The sequence below is a fragment of the Alligator mississippiensis genome, chromosome 13, assembly GCF_030867095.1.
Source record: "Alligator mississippiensis isolate rAllMis1 chromosome 13, rAllMis1, whole genome shotgun sequence".
NCBI classification, from domain to species: domain Eukaryota; kingdom Metazoa; phylum Chordata; order Crocodylia; family Alligatoridae; genus Alligator; species Alligator mississippiensis.
In genome coordinates, this window is record NC_081836.1 from 20,134,217 (window position 1) to 20,140,307 (window position 6,091).

Consider the following 6,091-nt stretch of genomic DNA (forward strand, 5'->3'; position numbering starts at 1 on the left):
GTGCCTTCTGGAGAAGGAGACCTGGGTCTAGGGGAATTTTGAGGGGTGTGGAGCACAAGCTCAGATTCCCTCTCAGTCCCCAGAATTTCTTTTGCTAGGGTGCTCAGGTCCCCTGGTTCCAGATCCAGCTTCTCCTCTGGCACTGGGAGGCTTATGCTGGGAGATGAAATTGGGGTGGAGGAGACTGTTATTCTGCTGCTGGTGGCTATTTCTGGTGCTAGGGGAGGTGGTGCAGGTGCAGGGACAGGTACTGCTCCTACCTCCTTGCTCCCACTGGCAGCAGAAGACTCATGGCTGCCCAGAAAGAGGATGTGTCTATGTTTAGGGGGTGGGGGAGCTTGCAGCTCTAGCTCTTCCCCTCCCCCCTGTAGCCCCTCTCCCGCCCCTGCCAGAAGACCTGGTACCTGCCTTTCCAACATGCCTCGTATTAACCTTTCCTGTGCTGGAAAATTTGTCTTTCTGTGTGTGTGCGCAGCTGTAATATCTCTTCTTCTTCTCTCCTGTATGACTGTGTCTTACTACTTCTTCTGTGTTGTGTTTACTGTTATGTGTATAACTAAAATAATATCTCCTCTTCTTCTCTGATGTATGACTATCTGACTTCTTCTGTGTTGTGTTTAATAATATCTCTTCCTCTTCTATGATGTATGTATCTGACTTCTTCTTCTGTGTTGTGTTTAGTTGGTATGTGTGTGTAACTAAAATAATATTTCTTCTTCTATGGTGTATGACTGTGTCTGACTTCTTCTGTGCTGTGTGTACTGTATGTGTGTGTGTGTAATTAAAATAATATCTCTTTGTCTTCTTCTATGATGTATGTGTCTGGCTTCTGTGTTGTGTTTAGTCTGTAAGTGTATGTAACAATATAATATCTCTTCTTCTCTGTGTATGTGTGAGAGTGTGTGTAATGTATGTGCTTTCCTTCACAGTGATGGATCACACTGCCAGGGAAAACACAGCTTTCTTTTTAAAAGTGTGTGTGTGTGGGGAGGGGGGGGGGACAAAACAAGAACAAATAAGAGGTTTTTTGGGGAAGAATAAGTTGAAAGAAATGGATTGGATAGGGATAAGTAGAGGGATTCTAGTTAGTAAGTTGTATCCAATCCTTTCCAAGAAGAGAAGCTAGAAGGAGACTGACTAGGTAGGAAGCCAAGCCAGTCCAGTACCTTTCAGAAGCTGTTGCTCAGGCAAAAACAGCTCACAAAAGGGACAGATAGGCTGCAGACAGAGGCTTATATGCTGTTTCTACTCCCCCCCCCCCCCCCCCAGCACTGTGATTAGAAGGGGACTCAGGGAAAGATCACAGTCACTGGCCAGCTACAGATATCCGTCTTTCCCCTTCTGCTCCAAATCGATACAGAGGGTGTTTTTTTCCTCCTAATTTGATTTGGATTTGGTGATTCAGCCTCTGAATCAGGCTGAATCTTCTCTGAATTGAATCAGCAACCAAAGCTTCGCATACCTCTAATAAGCAGGTACTGTAATGTGGCACACATGCTGTGTGCTGTACACAAAAGAGCAGCTTGGTGCATGTCTGGTTGCACACAGCAGCCATAATACTCTTCCTGAATCCTGCACCACAGTTATTTAAGTTGTAATGGATGAAGCCAAGTTCCCCTCCCCAGTGCTGTGTTGAAAGGCTTTACTGTGCGCAGCACAAGCAGCTGAGACTGGACCTCTGACAACAGGTTCTGAACATCTTTACAGATGTTTTATTTTGCTGATCATGGTTGCTAGGATTCAGATTTGTATCCAATTGCAGCTGCCCGAACATGGCTACTTTGTAGTGCTGCTCCCCCCCTGTTTAAGGAAACTCTCTGAGTGATCCCTGCTGAGATGGCGCACAGTGCTCAGGCTTTATTCTTCTCACATGAAGCGTGATGAACTGGCCCTTGCTCCTCTTGTTCATTCAGCATTGGAGGATTAACAACCAGAACTTTCATACGTTTCAACATGAAGGAGTGCAAGTCTGGCATGACTTGTGTCTGGAAACGTTACACAGCAGCAGCATGTGGGATGCAGGGTCTATGTTACCAAGCATCTGCTGGAGGGTAGAGATCAGGGCTCAGTCTCCAGACTTTGAACAAAGCCATTTTGGTCTTGTGGAAATGAGACTTGTTCCATCCAAAATTTTGTGGAGTTGGCTTCAAAACTGTAATTCTTTTTTTATAAGTGCAATGGTGCCATGTGTAGAAGGAGTGAGTAAGGAGGGAAGCCTGATCCCATAGTCTGCTTTTACTCAGGCCAGTTGTGGTCAGATCTGAAAGACCAACAGCAGAGCAGTGATGTTCAGGAGTATTACAGATAACTGAGGAAAACATCTTGCCTTACAGCTTGATGTCTGCAGAGTAAAAAATCCATATTTAAGGATTTTCCTTACAGTGCTATTACTTCTTATCACGTGCTTCATGGAATGATTGCTTTTTTTTTTTTTTGCTTTTTTTTTTTTTACTGAAACACATTTCTGTAGCAGGCTTATCACTGCACTGTCTAGGCACAAGAGTTTAGAGCTCCCTCTTCAATACTGTTTCTTCAGATAACATGGTTAGGAACTGGGCACCCTGTCCACACTAACAGGATTAAGGGACTAATGTTTGTCTGACATTAAGAATAGTGTGAATCTGTTGATCAAATCAGAGGGAGCATTCCCCCCTCCCCCCCGACCCTCCCTCTCTTTCTCAGATTTGAGCACAGACTGTTAGCAGAGAGGGTTGCTGTCGATGGCTGGTTTTTCTCTCCATGTTTGGTTCTGTGGAAGGTGCTGGATTTCCTCCCATTTGCACTGGTGGGATTAAATTTCTAACGTGACTACAGAGTCTGGAGCCATGGCAAGGCATGTTGTGAGTTGTACAAGTTCAAAGAAGTAAACTCTTCAGTTTATCTCTGGCCTGTTCCTTAGCAGTGGTTCTTGGGAGTTCTAGGGTGTGATAATGGTGCCTTGGCCCCAGCAGGTGGCACTCAGCAACCTCCAGAACCAGCCCTGAGCTTCCACTTTTGCCCCCGTTGCTGCAGGTTGTGAATTCTGGAAACAAGAGGCCACAAACAAGCTCCCAGCTCAGACACTTCAAACACTGGTTGAGTCAAATAGGATTATAGAGCTCTTAATCTGAAATAAACATGCCCACACAGTTGCTTAGGTACAGATGAAGTCAGGTGTCCACAGGAAGCAGCTCATCAGACAAAGTGCCTGTAGCTTTAGCCAGTGCCTGAAACTGCAGAAAGATGGAAAGCCCCTGTCTCCTTCGCCCTACCCATGTTCCTCCCTCACTTCTTGGAGAATCTGGCAAGGTCCTGCTGCTCCTTTTTCCTAGTGCTTTCCTGACAGACTTGCATTGGCATGGGGGAACCTTCTCCACAGGAGATGCCTCCCTGGATCCAGCTCAGAACCTTATCTCTGATAGCCAGGACCAAGTGTTTCAGAGGACAGTAATCATATTGGCTCTTCTGACCTTTCAGCCTGTGAATCTCTGAGCCATTATCTCACTCTGTGCTCTGCCAAGAACGGGGCAAGCTTACAGTTCTGTTATAGCTATTGGTCTTGTATTCACGTAAGGAAGCACAAGTGTCTGGTAATGTCTGTAAGATTCATAGATGCTAGGATTGGAAGGGACCTCAACAGATCATCGAGTCTGACCCCCTGCCTAGGCAGGAAAGAGTGCTGGGGTCAGATGATCCCAGCCAGATGCCTATCCAGCCTTCTCTTAAAGACCCCCAAGGTAGGGGAAAGCACCACCTCCCTTGGAAGCCTATTCCAAATTTTGGCCCCCCTTACCATGAAGAAGTTTTTCCTGATATCTAGCCTAAATCTGCTCTCTGTCAGTTTGTGACCATTGTTCCTTGTTACCCTAAGAGGCACCCTGGTGAACAGAGCATCTCCGATCCCTTGCTGCATTCCCCTGATGTATTTGTAGGTGACCACAAGATCACCTCTCAGCCTTCTCTTGCGGAGGCTGAAGAGGTCCAGGTCCCTCAGTCTCTCCTCATAGGGCTTGTCCTGTAAGCTCCTGACCGTATGAGTGGCCCTCCTCTGGACCCTCTCGAGTCTATCAACATTCTTCTTTAAGTATGGCACCCAAAACTAGATGCAGTACTCAAACTGTGGTCTGACCAATGCCGCATAGAAGGGAAGTATCACCTCCTTGGTTCTATTTGTCATGCATCTGCTGAAGATGTTTAAAGCCAAAAAGATTTGAGGGTAGCGTTGCACTTCAGATGTGGCAGGGTGAACAGTTCTGTTTATATCACGAAGGACAGTGCTCCATAGTCTATGTCCTTGGTTCCTAAGCCAGGGGTCATTACCCCAAGTGGGGTCATGGCTTGGTCTCCTCATTGAAATCACAAGCCTTGTGGAAATCCAATTATAGTGGTTGGCTCAATCTAAGAATGGAGGAGCAGAATCCCTGCAACAGATGTTTGGGCAGTAGACACAGGTTCAGTGCCTGATAAGGCCCTGCTTCTTGTGGTGGGGTTAGCAAGTGGTGACTTGTGCCAGTGTCCTGGACTGCATGGCTATTTTTGCACTGACCTCCTTCCCTTTTACTAGCAGCTGGTGCCCTTGGTTATGGGTTCCCCACCTACCCATCACACTTCCCTGCCTCAGCGTGATGTTCAAGTGTTGGCTGCACTCACCACAGATGTTTCAGACCAGCTTTCCTTTGAAGAGCTAGGATAGATGCCATTCTTCACAACCTGTCTCAAGCTCCATGGTCCAACTCAGCATGCTGTGGTTCTTTAAGGTACCAGGGTGAGCATAGAGTGTTGGCCTTATGCTGTTACCTGTGGACAGCCGTCTGCCAATCCTATACCATAGCTCTGCCATGTACTAGTGTACCCCCCCCGACCTGGTTGTGATCTTGTTAAAATTGTAGGCAGCCACCTCCTTGTTTCATAATGTGTCCATATGTGAGACTTTGCAGCCTCTGGTTACCTGCACGTAAGAGCTGTAAAGCTGGGTGGCAGAGCTAAATAGCAGCTTTAAAGGGGAGCATGAGAGATAGATCAGGAATTCAGTGACTATTCTGGGCAGAGAATGAAAGACAACACTGGCTTGTTTGATCTTCCCTGCAATGTCCTTTCCCCTAATCTCTCTTCCAGCCTAGTTGCCCTGCTATTACTTGGAGTGCTGAGCACAGTTCTAAGGGAGGACTTGAAGGCAGTCAGTGTACTACCAGGAGCAGGGTTTGCACAAGAATGGAGTCTGGAAATTGGCCTATATTTGGAACTGCTTCCTAAGAATTCTCTGTTACCAGTGATGAAGGATCGCACACAAAACTTTTGGGCTCAACTGTCATGCTGATTCTGCTGGAGCCTAACTTGGGGTTCAAATTTGGCATTTCTCTCATTCTCTTGGGGTGAGGGAAGAGTTTCCCTGTCTGCCTGTTGGGTATCCAAGATGGACTGTGCTCTGCTTCTAGCATTATTCTTCACATTTCATGTCAGAGCTCCCTGAGCATTGTCTGCTTCTTGTACTTTTGGGTTTGTTTGTTTGTTTGTTTGTTTGTTTGTTTGTTTGGGGTTTTTTTGCACTCTTTGACTCCCAGAGAGGTTCTGCCTTCTGATTGGGAGCACTTGTTCTTTCCTGTCTTGTTGAGAAGATGCTGTTTTCAGCCTGTGTAGAAACATAAAGCAGCATTCCCTGGATATATTTGCTACATCGGCAGGACAAGGAAGCATGGTGGCATTTGGCAGTTCCTCAAGCTTTGTGATAAAGTATAAAATGAAAGAACCATGAGTAAATAAATGAATAAAGGCCTTGTAGGACCCAAACTTTTCTTGATCAGGAAGAGTGTGTAATCAGATAAGCTTCCTCTCGGCAGTGATTGCCATGCTAGCCAAACACTGTCACAGAATAAAAATTATGCTCTGCCTTTAAATAATCAATCCAAGTATATTGAGGTGGACCTAGTGTCTCCATAACTCCCCACCAAAGCTTTTATCTTCCTGTGAAAATTGCTGTGCTCATGTGATATTCCAGCCTCATGAAAAATGACTGCAGCAAACTCAGTTCACCCACATGTCTTTGTACATCACATTAAATATATATATTTAGGTACATCTGAAAGTGCTGTGTGTGCCCTGGACTCTTCCTTTC